We start from the raw sequence: 20,682 nt of genomic DNA, 5'->3' as shown, positions 1-20,682 counted from the left end.
GTAAATATGAGATTTTCCTAATGCTATAGACTGAATTTGTTCCCCTAAAATTCATATGTTGAAACCTAATCTCCAATGTGATGGTATTTGGAGGTAGGGGCCTTTGGAAAGTGATTAGGTCATGAGGGCCCTGCGTATACAGAATGGGATTAATGCCCATTTAAAAGAGACCCCAGGGGGGCTTCCCTGGTGGCGCAGTGGTTGAGAGTCTGCCTGCCGATGTAGGGGACACGGGTTCATGCCCCGGTCCGGGAAGATCCCACATGCCGCGGAGCGGCTGGGCCCGTGAGCCATGGCCACTGAGCCTGCGCGTCCGGAGCCTGTGCTCTGCAACGGGAGAGGCCACAACAGTGAGAGGCCCGTGTACCGCAAAAAAAAAAAAAAAGAGACCCCAGGGGACTTCCCTGGTGGTCCAGTGGGTAAGGCTCTGTGCTCCCAATGCAGGGGGCCCGGGTTTGATCCCTGGTGGGGGAACTAGATCCCGCATGCATGCCGCAAATAAGAAGTCCATGTGCCGCAACTAAGATCCTGTGTGCTGCAACTAAGACCCGGCGCAGCATGAATGAATGAATGGATAAATAGATAAATGTTAGAAATCCAACAAGGGATGCAAAGTTTAAAAAACTAAAAGAATAAAAGAGACCCCAGAGAGCTACTTTGCCCCTTCTGCCGTATGATGTCACAGTAAAAGCATGGCATCTATGAACCAGGCAGTGGGTTCCCACCAGACACTGAATGTGCCAGCTCCTTGATCTTGGACTTCCCAGCCTCTAGAACTATGAGAACTAAAGGTCTGTTTAAGGCACCCAGGCTGTGAGATTTTTGTTATAGCAGCCTGTACCAGCTAAGATATAGAAAACTACAGATTTCCAAGTCGTCTTGAAAAACTGAGAGCGCTAAAGATACTGGTCTGGCATTCCTTCTTGGCAGCCATCAGCTGGAGTCAAGCATGGCACCCTTCCTTTGGATAACGCCCTTACAGCCCCTTCAGCCTGCCCCTGACCTCCTGTACTGTCCAATCCTTGTGCTGTTTCACTCATGTACAACACCTGCCTGACTCCTTTAGGCAATAAGATCTTCCACTTCTGCCTATACCGTGTTGCCATAAATCAAAGTTTCTTGAACAGCCATGTGTGAGTCATGTTTATGGCATGCTTGATGTCTAGCACTCTGGCAATTTCAATAGGACTAGCACTGGTGATTCTACCAGCGCCGCGGACAAACACACACAATGTAAATAACTCACCGATTGGACACAAACATGTGTCACGAAATGATAGGATCGGTTGTACAAGTGAAAAAGCCAAAGCTTAGAAAGCTGACTATAGTCCTAGCCTCTTCAGAGGTTTTTCTGTTAAAATAGTCCCCAAGGTTAAATTGTTTTCAATGTAAGATTATAAAGCCATCTACCCATACATGGCCAGTGTGAGACCATTCTTGGTCTGTGCTGCCCAGTGCTGTTGAAAAATTCTGAGACAGGCAGTGCTATGCAACAGCCCTTTGGAAAGCAACATAGGGCAACAGATCAAGGATTAGAAAGTTATTCATATTCTTTGAAGAGTAATCTCAGTTCTGGGAAGTTATCCTAAGAAAACAATTTAAGAGAAGCTGAACACTACTGGCAAAATAAATAATAGCTGTGCTATGAATAACGTAAAACCGAAACAACCTAAATGTTCAACAACTGGGAAATGTCTAGAGAATTATGATACGTCAAACAAATGGGATAATAGACAATCCTTTAAAATTATAAAGAAGAAAATACTGTAATATGGGAAAACATTTATGATGCAAGGCTAAAGCAAAAAGGGGACTCTAAAATTGTGTGTACAATGTGAGGGAAGCTATGTAAAACTTCTGTAAAAGATGTATACTTGTAACTCACAAAGAATGGGGAGAATATGCAAAAAGAAATTTAGGTGGGATGGTATTATTAAGATTCATTTTCGGGCTTCCCTGGTGGCGCAGTGGTTGAGAGTCCGCCTGCCGATACAGGGGACACGGGTTCGTGCCCCGGTCCGGGAGGATCCCACATGCCGCGGAGCGCCTGGGCCCGTGAGCCATGGCCGCTGAGCCTGCGCGTCCGGAGCCTGTGCTCCGCAACGGGAGAGGCCGCAACAGTGAGAGGCCCGCGTACCGCAAAAAAAAAAAAAAAAGAAAATTAGGTGATTATCCCATAGAAGACACAGGGAAGGTAACAAGCCTTTGGCAAAATAAAATGTTCTGTTTCTTTAAAAGATATTTAACATGATTAATTTTTACCTTGCCTCCGCTATCCCCAGATGATTCCATTTTTATTTGTTTCAGTTAGACAACCTCCTTTGGCATTCCCACAACTTATAAGTTCAGAACTGATTGGTGAGCTCTGATAAGTGAGTGAGAACTGACTGGTCTCTCAAAAAAACATAATTGCATAAATCCAAATAAAAATTGTTAAGTAACAGCATAGTGAGCAAAGGTATGTTGTAAGTTAGAGTCAAGCTGGGTAAACCACAGAACAAGGAACATCCTCACACGGTTCCAGGGTGGGGAGAAAGGACTTCTCTGAAAGCATCAGTATGCGAGACTGTTAATAATAATTCCTCATGAATAGTTGCCCTTGAGCCTCACAAGCCTCAGAGATGGGCACGATTTCCCCCCGCTTCCACGATGATGAAGCTGAAGCTCTCAGAAGTAAAGGGACTCGTCTGACAACACTGTATTTGAGTCAAAATAGGAATGAGTAGCTCTGGTGGATTTTGGACAGTATACTTGCCCATCTGCCCTCCAGATTTCAAAATTGTTATTGGGCATTTCTGTCAACAAGCCATGGTAAAGCTTAAGCACTCATTCATGTGAGTGACCACGACCAAAGGAAGCAGGGGGTGGGGTGGGGTAGCAGGGGAGGTTTAACCACCAGGTTAACTCAGGGGTGCACGGCAGCTCACAAAACATGTGAGTTTCTTTCAGAACAGGTCATGTAATAGATTTATATGTATTCAGAAGAGATGCACAGGTTAAACAAGGCTAACCTAGTTTCCTGGAGACTTTGGAGCAGCCTGTGGTTCCCTTAGAATATCAGCCTGAGCCTCTTGTAAATAATTAACCCACCTGATATGACACAAATATAATGGAAAAGTCTTCACTAAGAGAATACCTACGACTATAAGCAAAGAAAGTACATTTCCATCGTGCAATTCTTCATTTTACTAAGCAGACTTCCGTTTATTTTATTTTGACATCCAACCACTAAAATATAATTGCACTCTGCATCTCATTTTGGCTTCAGAAAAAAAATTTTTGAAACAAAAGAGGCTCTATATTATGATGTTCCTCTAAGGCTACTCCTTAAACAGTACAGGTTGGGATATATTTTCAATTTCACTTTGTCCTCTTTGCTTTCAAAAATCTAATCATGTGTAAAGAATTCTTGCTAACAGTCGATCACCTTCCAGTAAGGCACTCCATTTGTAGGGCAAATCTTTCACATTGCCCTCAGTATAGTTTTCTGAAGTGATCCCTTCTATCAGAAAATCTACACATTTCTTACAGTTAGTATGCAGTTGGAGAAAAGGCACTTATTTGGGTGGGCTCCCAACACTGTCTTCCCATTGCTCTTTCCTTCCTCGATCCTTTCTGCTTATTTCCAGTGCCTTAACCTTTAGCAGTATCCTTACTTTTTTACATTGGTTTGCAGACATAAGAGAAGTAGAGGTGTGTGGCAGAAAGATACCAAGAGTGGGATTCAAGACTACTGGGTCCAAGCGACACTACTTAGTCGTCTGATCCTGCGTGAATCACTTCGTCTCTGCCACTATTGCCTAATCTGTAAAAACAGGGCGTCAAATTACTGATGTCTAAACTTTAAACCAGTTGGCTGATTGCTAAGTATCTCTTCCCCAATATCTAAGATACCTGGTAGACTATGCTTATTGTTTATTTCTCTGTGGAACAAGGAAATGGGTCCCATCCAGAATAAATCCATTTATAAGTAAGAAGTCACAGTATTGCGTTGTAGAGGAAGCTCTCACCACACAGAAAGGGAGAGCAGAAGCCTACACCAAGAGAGGAAGGGGAAATTTTTTTTAAAGGAAGCGTGATGAGCTGCCCAGATATCTCGGGGACCACGTCTCCCACTCCCTAGAGCCTTGACCAGGGGTAGGTATGTGATAGAGAGAAGACATAGGAACCTGAGCAGTTGGGGGGGAAGCTGCAGTAAGAAGGCCTGTGCTGTGTGTCCCATGGGTAACAATGGGAAGACACTGCTTCACTGGGTGCCTTTGGCCTGTGATGTGTCTGGGCAGAGAGAAAGCCAAGACGGTGTCCACCGACTGTCCCTCACCACCAATCCGGTACAGGAGTGATCTGAGGTTCCCTCATGTTCTCGGTAGAAGACAGCTAAGAGATGAGAGGCAGGGCTGGGGCCAAGGGGAAAGTGACTCCGTGGCCAATAACCTGAGCCTAATGGAAATCGTGGCTGATCCTCAAGAACTACAACAAAAAAGGTGAGGAATTTCCCCACGTGCTGGACAGTCAGAGAGCACAAACTACAAGTTCCACCAGCAGCAGATGTGTCATCACAGTACACAATGAGGAGAGAAGCCGCTACCTAGAGACCACCAAGATGAGTTTCATCAGCAGGATGCCCAGTGACCAATACTAGGGACAGTTCTGCTTAGGCCAATGAGAATTCACGGATCTGCATGCCAACCACCTCCGCCACTGTTACCATGAGGTCACATGAATTCTCCCCTAAACCAACCACTCATACAGGAGAGGGAGGGATGAACACAATACAGGGGAGAAATGACCTTTATACAGAAATCAACCTTCAATTTGGCTGTTTATTGATTCACAAAAGACTGAGCTAAATGAAAGACATTACTTTAACCTTGCAAAACCTGCTAGAAACTTTTTACATTGAGGTATAATTTACAGACAATAAAACACACCCATTTTAAGTCTACATTTTGATGACTTTTGACAAATGTACACACTCATGTCAAACCACCACAATCAAGATATAGAACATTTTCATCACCCCAAACATTCCCTCACGCTCCTTGGCAGTCAATCTCTACCAACCTCAGCATTGCGTTACCACTGGTTTGCTTTCTGTTGATGTAGATGAGTTTTGCCAGTCAAGGATGTCGTAAATATAGAATCACACAGTATGGACTCTTTTGCTTCTGGCTTCTTTCACTTATGCTAATTTTTTAAAATAAACTTATTTATTTTTGGCCGCATTGGGTCTTGGCTGCTGCACGCGGGCTTTCTCTACTTGCAGTGAGCAGGGGCTACTCTTCATTGCGGTGCTCGGGCTTCTCACTGCAGTGGCTTCAGTAGTTGTGGCACACGGGCTCAGTAGTTGTGGCACGCAGGCTCAGTAGTTGTAGCGCACAGGCTTAGTTGTTCCGTGGCACGTGGGATCTTCCCGGACCAGGGCTCGAACCCGTGTCCCCTGCATCGGCAGGCAGATTCTTAACCCCTGCACCACCAAGGAAGTCCCTATGATGATGTTTTGAGATTCATCCAGGTTGCTGTGCATACCTGTACTCGATTCCTTTTTACTGCTAAATAGTAATCTGTTTTATGGATATATTACAATTTATTTATCTGTTGATGGACATTAGGATTGTTTCCAATTTTTGACCATTATGAATAAAGCTTATGTGAATATCTCTATACAGGTCTTTTATGGACATAGGTTTTCATTTGCTTGAGTAAATACCTAGGAATGAAATTCCTGTGTCATATTGTAAGTGTATATTTAACTTTAGAAGATCAACATGGCTGTATGATATTACTGTAACACATTAGCGCTCCAGTGTGCAATGGGGTCTCATTGTAATTTTAATTTGTACTTTCCTTACTGCTAATGATCTTAACTGTTTTTTCATGTTTTATTAGCTATTCATATATCTTCCTTTGTGAAGCCTCTTTTCAAATATCATGCCCATTTTTAATTGGGTTGTTTATCTTATTATTGAGATACAAGAATTCTTCGTATATTCTTGATACAAGTCTTTTGTAGATATATGTATTGCAAGTATTTCCTCCTATTCTGTGGTTTGCCCATTCATTTCCCAATGGTGCATCTTGAAGAGCAGAAACTATTAATTTTGGTGAACTGAAATTTATTAGTTTTCCTTTTTAGTCAACTGTATTTCTATATATTAGTAGTTGTTGGTAGAAACTCAGCCTCTGTTCACCGGTGCCGAACAGAAATGCGGAGACAGAGTTTTGGGTGAAGCAGAAAATAGCTTTTTATTGCTTTGCCAGGCAAAGGAGGCCACAGTGCGCTAATACCCTCAAAACTGGGTGTCCCGCCCTAGAGGAGGTAGCAAGGAGTCTTATAGTGTTCAAGGAGCAGGGCGTGATCAGCTTGTGGATAATTCTTGGATTGGTTGGTGTCAAGATGAAGTTTCAAGCATCATCAACCTTCTGGTTTCAACCAGTCTAGGGTCTATGTTCTTGCAGTGAGCAGTTTTCATCTGGTGGGGGTCTGCTTCCTATAAAAACACCTTAGCAATGTGTGTCGGGCCTTTATCTGTAGCTTTCAGGGAACTGGGAGTTCGGTGATTCTGCTATGTGGCAGATTTATAGTCTAAATTGTTACCAGTTCCCCAGCCCAACAGCTATTCTTTGTTTCTACATCTTCACATTTCCCAATCATTAACTCTTGAGTCAGACTTTTACTTCAAAAGACAAGGACACAGGGGCTTGTACACAATTTCATAGTGAACAAATAGAAAGTGGAATTTAAAAATACCACTTTACATTAGGCATTTCATCAAAAGCCATGAGATGCCTAGGAATACTTTTAACATATGTGCATTATTTGGACATTCAAAACTACAAAACAGTGCTGAGAGAAATTTATAAAGGCTTGAGAGAGAGGGATAGAGAGCGAGCAAGGATGTTCATTCCATGGAACACTGAGAAGATGTCATATCTACCCAAGTTGATTGTTTCAATGAAATGCCAAACAAAGTCCAGCAGCCTTTTTTTAAAAATAGAAACTGACAAGCTGATTCTAAAACTCATATGGAAATGCAAAGAACCCAGAAAATCCAAAATCATTTTCAAAAGATAGAACAAAAGTTGAAGGCTTATACTAACTGATTTCAAAGACTTGTTCTAAAACCAAAGTAATCAAGAGTGATATCGGTATATTAGATTAGTGGAACAGAATAGAGTTTAGAAATAGACCCATACATTTATTCGTATGGGAAGAAAACGACTCTCTAGTGGCATCTCACACCATACACAAAACCTAACTCGAAATAGCATATCTAAACATAAACACAAAAACTGTAAAAAAAAAAAAAAAACCTTCTGGAAGAAAACATAGGAGAAAATCTTCATAATTGGGGGACAGGCAAAGCTTTTTTAGACAGGACATAAAAAGCAAAATGAACTCCCCACTCTTGCTTTCATAGAGGCTTTGAAGAGGTTTAGATTTATTATAGCAACGAAGAAGCTGTTATTTTTTTCACATCTGTGTCATCATATGAGCAAATCTCGACCCTACCACAACTTACTAGAGAAGATTTCCAAATGGACTCTACTATTGCCTCTACAGTGGGAAAGTACTCTTTAATGATACACCGTTTGTACCCCTTAGGGTGGCCCATTTGAAGCTTTTTATTGAGATACTCACTCCTGTATCTGTAGAAACAAGAGGGAAACTGAGAGATACTATTTCTGATAATGGAAACTCAGCATCCTCAGCCACGACCTGTTGGCTGAGGACCATCTGGTCCCATATTCAGCCCATATATATGTCCGTATCTGTAGCCAAATATCAGCCTCATTCCCAGCCCATCGTCCCACTCCCACCTATCCCATGATACTATATGTTCCTTGCAACCCACTGAAAAAATCAAGCTTTAATATCTTCTTACATGCTGTTTTCTTTACCTTCAAGTTCCTTCCTTCGCCACTTTCCCACTTGACTTATCATTTCTGCTTCAACTGCTTCCACCCCATCTCCATCCTCAAAGTAGTTATCTTCCTTTTACAGACTCTTGGAGCTCTCTGTACATACTCCTCCTGGCCCTTATCAGATGCACCATTGTTATCTATTTAATGTCTCTCTCTACCACTGGACTGCTTAACTCCACAGAACAGAAATCACCTTAAGTCATCCTTGTCTCTTCCCCCAATTCTCTCCACCATCTCCAAACCCCAACACACACACACACACACACACACACACACACACAATGTCTGATGCAGAGTAAGAGCTCTATCAGTGTCTAATAAATGAATGAAATAAGCTCTGCCTTCACCAGAGAGAACCCCAGCAAGTCATAAAAAATAAATTAAAAGCATAAATAACAGTCACTAGTTTTAACGTGGTAATTCAATTGAAAGAAACGGAAAAAGCATTTCATCTCCATCAGAAAGGTCTAATCTTCAGACATCAGGCAAGAAAATCAACCATTCCAGCTAGAAAATGAAGAATATTCAGCACAACCGGCTTCCCTCTAAAGGACGCTCACCCAGGAGCAAAGCAGTCTTGTCACAGAGGAACCAGCCAGTACTTAGAGCTCAAGTCTCTGACTCCTGGGCTAGTGAAGCCACACAGCAATAATAGTAACGACAGTTACTATTTGGGGGCACTTAATCCACCAGGCTCTGGATTCACTATTATACATATGTTATCTCATTTTATCTTTTTTTGTTTGTCTAAATGTTTTTATTGGAAACAAATAGTTGCACCAAGCAAGAGCTTACTTTCCCCACTCCAAATTAAAACAGAGCACAATAGGGACAAACATCATTTGGCAGGACGGTTCCAATATGTGGACATCCTTCTTTCTACTCACTGTGGTTGGGGTAACTTTATTCGTAAGCAGTCACTCTTAGACACAATATTAACCCCAAAGTGCTAATGTCACTCAAAAGGAAGTGGCCTTAATTTCATGTGTGGGGCAGTATGTTCTATAAATGCCAAAAGGTGGGAGAAGCACAAACACAACCCACTCTTTAAAAAAACTAAATAATTCAAAGTAGAATTTTTCCATCCCCCCTTTCTCCTATAATAAAAAGTAGCGCTGGGCTCTGACACCCAGATTTGGTTTTTATCCTGGTCATTTGCAAAGTGTTCCCCCATATGACTTGCATCATTAGGGTTATGAATAGTAGTTCATTCACTCTGAAGAAAGTATCTACTCCTTTCTGCTCCTCTTGCCTCCATGCTCATGTTCCTTGGGGCGGCTGCTATCTGAGGGTCTTTCAGAGCCACCGTGCTATTTGGCTTCTTCCAAAAATTTGTCCAAACCAAAAGGATCCTCCTCAAACTGGACTGGTCCTTCTCGGCCTCTGTCTACAGTCTGAACCAGAAAACTCCTTATTGGGAACAAATCTGTTAGTCTTTATTCTGGCTTCTAGGTCATCACTAACCATGTCCTTGTCCAGATTTTTACTGGGCCTGTAAATATTCTGGGCCATATCTTTACTACCTCTCCAGGCTTGATCATAAACATTGTAAATTTCATCTTCCCCACCTGCAAAACCACTGTCCATACCCTTGGATTGGTTGAAGAGCCTTCGGTCATACTGAACTTCATTGGAAGTCCGAGGATTGGGCACACCCAGAGCAATGACTTCACTGATACCTCGATTTTCATTTCTCTGCAGTTTCGACCTCTTATCTGGAGCTGTCCTGGAAAGATTCCGGTCATGCTGTCTCTCTTTTCGCCTGTCACACCGGATTTCATCCCTCTCACGTGCCTCCCCATTCTCTTTTTCCACATGGGTTTTGATCCCAGCTCTTCTCTCCCCCTGGCTTTCTGGGCCATTTCTCTAAGTTTCTCTTCATGTTTCTCCTTTTCTTTTTTGAGCCATCTTTCTCTCTACTTGAGCTCGCATTTCTACAGCTTCACGAGCCTTCCGATCAGCAATATAGAGGGCTTCGGCCAGTTTGGCAAAATTTTCATTGATGTGAACTGTCTGCAGTCCTCTTCCATCAGCCGCCAGACGTTTATCTAATGGAACTGTATAACCCTTTGCATTTTTCCAGTTTGAAATACAGGGAGGAATCGTCCACTCTTGTTGCTCCTTCACGGTCATCTTTTGGCTAGGAGAATGCATGACAGGTGCAGGAGGAGAAGGTGGTCCCCGGGGAATCTTCTTATTAATCTTGAACGTTGGAGGCTCCATCGGACCTTTCTGCATTTCCACCATTTGAATAACTCTCTGTTTAGCTCCAGAGTTGAACGCCGCTCCTTGTTCAGATGGGGTGTATCGGATATACTGAGTTTATCAGCTGCTGCTCGGACTGGCATGGCTGCAGCAACCTTCTGTGCTAAAGGATTTTTCTAAGGTTACCCTTGTCTTTTTTCTCTTTAATGGCTTCTTCATCAGGTCTTTGCAGGTCTGGGTCATCTGCATTCATGACTTCTTTAGGAACCATGTCAGTGTACTTGCTATAAATGACCTTGTCTTTTGGCTGTCCCTGTCGAGCAGTTGCGTCATACTTAATTCTTCCTTCAGCATGTACCTGAGTGGCCAGTGCAGTTGACATTTTTTTTCTCTTGTCCCATATTCAGGGGATACTGGGCCACACGGATCGCTGGAAAAGCACCTCCATCTCTAAAATCCTCTAATAACTGAGGTATCCAGCCTTTCCGGTACCCACATGGGGGAGGTTCTCTTTGAGAGGAGACCAGTGAGGTCTGTCGTGATCTCTGGGATCTTGCCTTTTCTTCAGCCTCAAGCTGGTCCTGGGATAGCTGAGTAGGCGCAGGTAAAAAGCTGGTGAGCACCATCTTCTTCCGCCTCCTCTTCTCATTTTATCTTTATCCCAGCCCTGTGGAGGAGGTATTATAATTTCCGTTTTACAGATAAAGAATGCTCTAACTATCCAAGATTTAGCCTCGGCCTGAGTTCAAAGCTTGTGGTCGTAATCTCTGCATCCCGTTGCTCTCCACTGGCCTCCAAGCTCCCTCCTGGTGGAAGCCATGATTATGTTCGATCTTGTGTCTCCAGCACCGAGAACAGTGCCTGGCATATATCTGCTAAATGCTATGGTGAAATACAAACCTCTTGGAAAAAAGAAGGATATCTTGCCTCCCAGCCCCTGGATATTTTATTACACCCTCTTACCAATGATTAAACGTCTGGTTCTACCCACCCGGGACTCAAGGGCCCACTGAACACCCTGGCCTAGGGGATGTGCATTGAAGGGCCATCTTCCAGGTCTGCCATGAAGGAATTCCAACACTTTTCTGCATGGCCTTTATAACAGTGGAGAAAAGTATTCCAGCTGAGCTTTACAGACTTCTATCCAGGGGCAAACTCAAGCCCCCAAAACACCTGAAAGTCGGGGAGAAGTTAAAGAAACCCCTTCTCTCTCTGCTTGGGCTTAGATTGTCTCTGGCTCAGGGACCCAACTTTTTTTCTACTTGAAGTCTCTGGGTCTTAGGGACGCCTTCTAATGCATATGGATTTATTTATTTTTGTTGCCCAATGATATTACACATACGTTGTGAAAAAAATATATTGTTCTTGGGACTTCCCTGGTGGCGCAGTGGTTAAGAATTCACCTGCCAGTGCAGAGGCACGGGTTCGATCCCTGGTCCGGGAAGATCCCACATGCTGCGGAGCAACTAAGTTCGTGCACCACAACTACTGGGCCTGCACGCCTAAAGCCGGTGCTCCACAACAAGAGAAGCCACCGCAATGAGAAGCCTGTGCACCGCTCTCTGCAACTAGCGAAAGCCCACGTGCAGCAACAAAGACCCAACACAGCCAAAATTTAAAAAAAAAAAAAATTTTTAATATATTGTTCTTAAGTGCAGAAATACTTTGCTTTTCCTTTCTGCTTCTCTCTGCTTAGTCCTCAGACAGATTCTGGTAACAGGGGAGTAAATAATTACCGACTTCAACCAGAAATTTTTGGATGTCTGTTAGGACCTTTTGGCACTAAACTGAAACACTAACCTTTGCTAATAAAGCTGCCGACGTTTCTACATTGTCTATGAGACTTTGAGGATAGGAATACTTTACATAAGACGTAGAATAAGCAGCAGGGTGATTTATATGGCATTTGGTCTACAGAAAAGGAGAAAAAGGTACAATTTTTGATTCACAAGAGGCAGAGAGTAGAAAGCAAGTTTCTTTCTCACCCTGTCAGTTCCTAATCCAGAGTCGCTGATTCTAGGCAACAACAGAAAAATGCTTACTCCTGAGTCCAATAGTTTGTTGACAGTGCAATTCAAAACAAGGAGCTTGCCCCCAGTAACCATTTTCTGCAAAAATACAGTTCTTTTCTCTCCTATCTGGAAATACAAGTAAAAGCAGTGATAGGCCTGAGCTGTAGCTAGCCCTCTTTGATAAAAAATACAACATGTCATTGAATATTCCAGCACTTAGCACAATGTCTGGTATAAAACTGGTGCTCAATATTTGTGGGGTTCAAGGAAGAAATTTTTGTGTCTAACTCAGCGACCTTGCAGAACTCTTTAATTCTAATTTTACACTCAACAGCATATGGAATCATTAAATCAGATGACGTTATATCAGAGGCTTCTTGGCTACAGAGGAGAAATTTGGAGCTTGAGATGCAGTTCACAGAATCGTTTTGTTAGTTGACAGAGAACCTTTTATGCTGCCTGGCTCTACAACATTTTCCTTACTCTGTCATCACTGCTCCCGCCATGTTATTGACATGGAAGGGGAACCGAGTGAAATATTTCAGTTGGCTGGAAGTTAACCCCTCAAGTCACGGGGTGTTGTGGAGAACTTGTGTTTCAAAGAGAGTGCAGGCAGGGAATTCCCTGGCAGTCCAAAGGTTAGGACTCTGTGCTTCCACTGCTGGGGGCCTGGGCTCAATCTGGGAACTAAGAGCCCACAAGCCGCGTGGAGCAGCGAAAGATAATAAATAAATAAATATATATATGAATAAATAAATATATATATATAAAAGAGAGTGCAAGCAGAAGAACTCTTTGCACTCAGAGTGTGAGCTCCCTGTGAGCAGGGACCCTTAATGCTTCAGTGCCTAGGATGGTGCCTGGAAAAAAATGGCACTCAGTAAATATTTAGTAAACGAACACCCCCAAATCTTGAGTTATGGATGTTTTCTCAAGTCACGTGGGGAGGGGGCCCAGGGAGCTTGAGGAATGGGGGCAAGAAATTATCCATTCTTTCTTTGTTCTTTTTAGCCACTGTCAAACCAGATTAACTAGCCTTCCCATTATCTGGGTAACAGAGGCCTAAGTGAATATATCTCAATGAGATACCCTGAGAACACGGGGGCAGGGCCAGGTCCTGACACCAGACAGGGCCAAACCTGGAAACAGAACTTCACTGCCAGACTGGCTGTCTCTTCTTGCTTTGACCGAGTGGCTAAAAACGAACGTGGGCTGCTGAGAGGCTCACCTACAGGGCCTGGCCCTCGGCCCATGTCTGCCCCATACTGCACAGGCCATCAAATTCCACAGGCCCTTAGATATGTTTATTTTTGCACTGTGTAGACTCTGCTCGCTGCTGGAGCCACGGCAGGTCACACAAAGGACAAGGTGTTGCCAAGCTGAGAATGTGGGGTGCTCCTCAGTGCAAGACCCAGGACCAGGGCTTCCCTGGTGGTGCAGTGGTTGAGAGTCCGCCTGCCGATGCAGGGGGCGCGGGTTCGTGCCCTGGTCCGGGAGGATCCCGCATGCCGCGGAGCGGCTGGGCCCATGAGCCATGGCCTCTGAGCCTGCGCGTCCGGAGCCTGTGCTCCGCAACGGGAGAGGCCACAACAGTGAGAGGCCCGCGTACAGCAAAAAAAAAAAAAAAAAAAAAGACCCAGGACCTTAATTTCTCCCCAGAAATGAAAGTTAGGAGCGCTTTTTACAAAAGTTCCTTTAACAGGTAGGTGGTTGTCTTTGTCTCTGTCTTTATTGAAATAGTTAGGAATGAACCAGTTCATCCCACTTCCTTCTAGATTTGGACCCACAGAAAAGTCTGATGAACAAAGGCCTTGGAAGTAGTTTCCAGCCCTTTTGCATGTGAGGTCCCTCTATACATAGTAAAGTATTTCCTTAGCCAAGCAAGGCAATAGTCATGTTTTTAGAATAAGTTATCTGTTGATCAATAAAATATGTAAAGGCAACAGTTAAAATGAATTTCATGGCATTTTCAAATACAGTTTGTTTTATTTGATGAATCACTCAGACATTTACAACCAGCTGAAAAATTGTGGTAACTGTGTAAGATATTTTTCTGTCCACTGACAGGATGCCGTCACGTACGTGTGGATTTGCCCACTTTGTACTAATTCTGTCGTCTCCTCCCAGGTCTGACACCCCCAGATTAGAAGCCCCTCTCTGTTTATTAAGGGTAAGCCTAGTGCCTTGAAGAACATCAATTCCTTCTGGTTTATGAGGCATATTATTTGTTCAAGGTCCCAGAAGGAAATGGGAAACTGGGTAGACTTCAACAAAGATATTATTTATAAAGGTGTGAACAAGCGTTCATAAAATCTAACAAAGGTCAGTAGAGTCCTCTGGGGCCAGTAACACTAGCACTTCTAGACCTGACAGGCAAAGGGAGAGAGCAGTTACTGGAAGCTTCTGCAGAGTCACTGGGTAAAGGAAAGCAGCCAGTCCATAAGGATCTGACAGTAAAAGAACCAAGGAAAAAAATACACCAGCCTCACACTCTTCCTGCCTTCCAAGTCCCATCAGTGGCTGAAGCAAACAGGAACCAAGTTGATGTAGCCTATAAGTGTCAGCCTTCCAGGGCAGAGAAGTGGGTGGAAATGGGATGAACAGTGAACTTGGAGGTGCAAATGGAAACTGTCCTGCACACCAGGGTAACCTGTAAGCTTGCCCTGTAGTGCACTAGGGCTATGGTTAAAAACGAGATCAAGGGGCTTCCCTGGTGGCGCAGTGGTTGAGAGTCCACCTGCTGATGCAGGGGACATGGGTTCGTGCCCCGGTCCGGGAAGATCCCACATGCCACGGAGCGGCTGGGCCCGTGAGCCATGGCCACTGAGCCTGCGCGTCCGGAGCCTGTGCTCCGCAACGGGAGAGGCCACAACAGTGAGAGGCCCGCGTACCGCAAAAAAAAAACAAACAAGAAAAACGAGATCAACTCCTGAGCCAATCAGTGCTGGGCCTTGCCTTTAAATTAGATCAAGCCACTCAAGGTTACTGACTCAAATCTTCTGGTGTATTTCAAACACAAAACTCAATTTGTGGAACCAACCTCCCCTTTTGCTGCTCATACTAAAACGCTCCCTTAGTTTCAGCCAGCGATCACCTTTAAAAGGACAACTCCAAAATCTGCATCTCTGCTGCCGATCTTCCTCCGGAGTTGAAAACTCCGATTTCCAACAGCCTATAAGTTACCTCAAAGTCAAATGCCTACAAAGCACTGGCTGGTCTATCCCGGAAACACATTTTATTTTCATGCTTTCACCATTTTCCAACTAGGTATGCTAGAACACTCTGAGTCTTTTGACTCTCCTCCCCAACCCTCAGAATAAGTGAGTCCAACTCGTACCACTTCCTCTGGTATCCCTCTCACACCTGCCCTCCCTTTTTAGTTTCCCATGACCTTGTACCTGAACGAAGTCAGAGCCTGTCCCAGCTGGCCTTGCTAATCCTGACTCCACCACTTAGTGGCTCTGTTTAGATTTTCCTGTGCTTACTAATTATGACTCTTATATAGTGTCTCAGGGACTCAGTTTCCTCATCTGTAGGGTAGAGCCATGCACAGTACCTACAACTAGGGACAAAGGCCTCCTTTCCATTGATTCCACGGGGCAGAAACTCCAGTGGAGCTATGAGCACCCCTGGTGTTTACCTACTCACCTATTTTTCTCTGCAGAAGAAGAAGTTGGTTGTCTGATTCATAGGTTTGGGAGAAACAGATGCATATGCTCAGCTTTTTGTTTTTCTTTTTTTTTTTTCCGCTTGGGATCTGCCTGTGAGTAGAGAGCGCTCATCCTTCTCAGCCCTTCCACCCTGTACATGAAACAGGGGTACGTGCCCTTCAAAGGAGGCCTGTGGTTGTTTGAGGGCTTCCAAGGAGGGTGACTGGGTAACTCCATCTTTTACGTACCCAGAGTGCTGCAGTCCTTCCTGGCTGGTAGTCCTAAGCCTCATTCCCCTCTTATCAGCATTGTCAGCACATAAGGCAGCATTTTAGTCTTTGATTCCTGTTTCTACCTCTAAATTGGTTTTGAACTTGTGAGAAGACAGGTGGTTTTTATTGATCCAATTTTTTATTTTTTTTTGCGGTACGCGGGCCTCCCACTGTTGTGGCCTCTCCCGTTGCAGAGCACAGGCTCCGGATGCGCAGGCTCAGCGGCCATGGCTCACGGGTCCAGCTGCTCCACGGCATGTGGGATCCTCCCGGACCGGGGCACGAACCCGTGTTCCCTGCATCGGCAGGCGGACTCTCAACCACTGTGCCACCAGGGAAGCCCTTTATTGATCCTTTTGATCCCAATTCCTACCTCATGGAGTTGTTAAGAAAATGAAATGAGGTAATCCATATTATATCACAAAGCATAGGATCTGCCCGTAGGACGCATTCAAATAAATGTTAGCTCTTCTTACTGTCGTGGCTATTGTTGTTATAGATTGCTTCCATGAGTCTTAGGAAAGGGATAGGAATTTTAAATTTCAATATCCTATGATTATCATAATACTTTATATCAAGATAGTATGGAGAATAACAGCTATAAAGCGATTATATAACTTTAATTTGTAAAATAAAAGTTATAAAGCAGAACCTTCTAAACAGCAGAAGAAAATCTATCACCATTTCCTCTCCAAAGACTTCACATGGAGGCATTCACATGTGTTCTGAGGCTGGGTGTGAAAGCTGTTCTGAAAGCACATTTCTCTGAGGAGGCTTCCAAGAGGCCCTTAGGCCACGATGCAGCTGTAGACAGTAACATAACACGGCTCAGAAAAAAACAAGTTTTAAGAAGAAAAAAGAAACCCACATTCCTCTGACAGGATAATCCTCTCTGAAAGAGTTCCAGAGGTTTCCCCTGCCCTCAGTTATACGCCTGCTCTTTGAGGCCTTTAAGATTGCTACAAATATGAATGCTGCATTACATTTTGAAGTACATAAACCAGTGCACTTGGCCTGGGGTCAGACATGCCTGCCTTTGAAACGCAGTGCTGACAACTAATAGCTGTATGAACCTGACACGCGACTTAGCTTCCTGAGTCTGTCTCCTGCTCTGTGTATTGAAGTTAATAGTTCCTCTTTATTAGGGCTTTAATGAGGATTAAAGGGCAAATATGTGTAAAAGCTCCTGACACCTATTAAAATATTCACATAATAACATACATTAACTCCCTTCCCTGTTATACCAGCTGATACATTTTTCATCTTCTTTTGTATCTTTCAATAATTTTCCAAATTAAAAAGTGAAGCAAGGGTTTCCCTGGTGGCGCAGTGGTTGAGAGTCCGCCTGCCGATGTAGGGGACATGGGTTTGTGCCCCGGTCCGGGAGGACCCCACATGCCGCGGAGCGGCTGGGCCCGTGAGCAGTGGCCACTGAGCCTGCGCGTCTGGAGCCTGTGCTCCGCAACGGGAGAGGCCACAACATTGAGAGGCCTGCGTACCGCAAAAAGAAAATGAAAAAAAAAAAACGTGAAGCAAAAAAAAAAAAAAATGCAAAGCAATTATACAAGCTATATAGTAGCATACAGTAGGCACTCAAAAAATACTTATCTAAGTTAAACATATACCAGTTACTAGTTCAAACAGTGACATGGTTAGCAAATTATTAGTAAATAAGTATCTTTATCATATCTGAAAGCACCCATATTTCTTGTCTTAGAGTATCCAAAGGAAAAAGGAGAGAGACCCAGAGACTTTATCTTTCTATGTCAATTTTCCCTTATGATATTGGGACAAGACAAAAGAACTAAATAATTGAATGAGGGAGAGAGGCAGAGAGAAAATGACGGGGAAAACAATAAATCCAAGAAATACTATGCTCTTTGAACATTTAAACTAATTTTTACTTCTTTGCAGTATTTAGTTGGTTCTTTCTTTTGAATTGCACCCTGAAATTCTTTGCAGGCAAATATCTGTATATCGAATATCTGTGTCCATGTTCTCTTCCCTTTTTAGTGACTTTTCCTAAGCAGTACATGTCCCAACCATGGATCATTATAAAGCCTTTACGAATGATGGTTATGAGGACTGTAGCAGCACCCAAAAAATGCCTGTGTTGGGCTAACTCATAGTCAGAACACAAAATGTACAAGCTATGAGTACAACTACAGAAAATACATGTGCACAAGGACAAAATGAGAAGGGAATGCAGAGAGAAAGAAAATAGTTGTGTGAGGAAAGTAAGATTATAAATGGTCTCTTCCTGTATTTTCTGAACTTCTTGGAATAATCTCATACCCTTCTTATAAAAAGTAATAAAACCACTTTTACATAGTTGTATCTGAGTGTATTCTTACTGCTTTCTTTCCCATTCAACACCGATTCATATATGCTTTTTTGCATATTTGACAGAGCTGACATTTGACATTTTATATCTTTCCCATGGTTGAGTTTGCCCTCTTCTTTTAAACTTGTCAAAATTTTATCCTCTTGGAATACTTAGGAGGGCTTCACTTTGGGACCACTCTCTTATACTCGGATCAAAGGTCACCCCTCACTTCTTTTCTTCCTAACAGGCTGAAAACAAGAATCTATCTGTGGAAAGAGAAAATTTACAATCATTTTTTAAGGCTGTCTAAGGAAACAATCCAATTAGCAGAGTTTAGTTCTGGTTTTTTTTCCCAAAAAAGTGAATGTGTGTGTTGTGTATGTGTAAAATAAAGAAATTTATTCCCACATGGTCTTTCACTATAATTTTCAAAATTGTTTTTCTCTTAAAAAGTGATGAAATATTTGATGAGTAACTAACAGGGAATGAAAAAGTCCACTTTAGGGCAACTGTACTAGACAGAATGAGAATGTGATGTTCTTTCTCGTGGCATTTTAGGCTCACGCAAGGATATCATTCCCTTTCCTTTGATAAACTTCTTGAGAGAATGCTGACAATGACAAAACTGTCTTCGCTGGGGGCTAGTAGAAGAATGAGTTCCTTAATATTTTCAGGGTAAAAATAAATAAATGCTTGATTTATATTGAAATGATTTTAGGATCTTAGAATGAGAATAGAAAATAAACATTTTGATTTCTACAAAATAATTAATTGCCTATAAGATTGAAAAGTACAGTTTCATCTGTAATTAACCATTCAAGTCTTAAATCCATACTCCTCACTTAAAAGAGAATGTCAAATAATACAAAAACGGCTGATGAATGGCTGAAGTCTACATTCCAAAGGCCAGTGTATTTTTACTGTGTATTCTATGCTAACAAGGTTGTTTTTATGGGTTTCAAGCCCGCCAAAGATAAGCTATAATCACAGTGCAGTGCAAAAAGGTATCACAGACAAATCTGTAACCAAGTGTGAGGAGATCATTGTTAAGAGTCTAATGGCAATAGAATCGACCAAGAAAAAAAAGAGAAAAAGAAAAGACCCAGAAAATTCAATGGCTTGGAGTCATTTTGTATACAAGGAAATACATCAACATGTCTTAATTCAGAGCTTCCCAACTGCTGAACAGTGCTACAGGTGTGATATGGGTCTGTATTAGTCAGCTTGGGCTGCATAACAAAATACCACTGACTGGGTGGCTTAAACAACAGACATTTATTTCTCATAGTTCTGGTGGCTAGAAGCCCATGATCAAGGTTCTGACAAATTTGGTTTCTGGTGAGAGCTTTCTTCCTGGCTTGTAAATGGCTACCTTCTTGCTGTGTCCTCACACGGCCTTTCCTTGCCACGTGTGTGTATTGGGGGTGGGGGGGAGTTGGCCAGAAATAGAGAGAGGTGGGGGGAGCTCTTTGGTATCTCTTCTCATAAGGACACTAATCCTATCAGAAAGGGCCCCACATTTATGACTTCATTTAACCTTAATCACTTCCTTAGAAGCCCCATCTTCAAACGGGTAACAGCCACACTGGTGGTCAGGGCTTCCATATATGAATTTGAGCGGGGACACAAACATTCAGCCCATAACAGGATCCCTCAGCTGGGCAGAACCTTGAGTTGGCCAGAGCCCAGGCGAGGAACAGTCTCATGGTTTACCCCAATTTGGCTGAGAAAGATCATGATTTTTGAGGTGTGGCTCCATGAGAGAGGTTGGGAAGTACTGCCTTTAATGGACCCTGAATGCATCACTGCACTGTCGACCACTATGATAATAAATCTCAGTGACCCCTTAGAATGAAGAAAAATTACAATAATAATTAATACTTAGATAACATTCACTATGTGCCACACCTACTCTCAGTGTTTCTTTACACATATTAACTCATTTAACACAACAACCCTCTGATATATGAAGTATTATAACACCAGGCTCGAGAGAAAGTCCTTTGTCATCAGACTGCCTGAGTCCACATCTCAGCTTCCGCACTTTTAGCTCTGTAACCTTGGTCAGGTTGCTAACTCTCTCTGAACCTGTTTCCTCTTCTATAAAATGGGGATGAATATACAAGTGTACAATTCCAAAAAGTTCTGAAATTTTTTCCAAAATTTTTCCATAGGTTGGCAACGTACTCATTTTGTGGCTAGACCCAAACACTCATAGTTTTAATATATCCTTCCGAGTGGGATATTCTTATTTTTTTTTTTTTTTTTTTTCTTGTGGGGTTTTTTTTTCT

The 20,682-nt window shown here is 42.9% G+C and overlaps 1 protein-coding gene and 1 pseudogene across 1 annotated transcript in view; both read right to left on the bottom strand.

Annotated features, from left to right (window-relative positions):
- The window catches only part of SLC16A12 (solute carrier family 16 member 12), an 84,314-nt gene that overhangs the window by 30,188 nt on the left and 33,444 nt on the right, over window positions 1–20,682 (bottom strand). The gene's annotated exons all lie outside the window — the stretch shown is intronic.
- LOC112399611 (SNW domain-containing protein 1 pseudogene) lies at window positions 9,134–10,757 on the bottom strand (annotated as a pseudogene).

This window comes from Neophocaena asiaeorientalis, unplaced genomic scaffold (genome assembly GCF_003031525.2).
Source record: "Neophocaena asiaeorientalis asiaeorientalis breed wild unplaced genomic scaffold, Neophocaena_asiaeorientalis_V1.1 scaffold131, whole genome shotgun sequence".
In the NCBI taxonomy this organism is placed as follows: Eukaryota; Metazoa; Chordata; class Mammalia; order Artiodactyla; family Phocoenidae; genus Neophocaena; species Neophocaena asiaeorientalis.
This window is presented reverse-complemented; position numbering and strand designations above follow the sequence as displayed.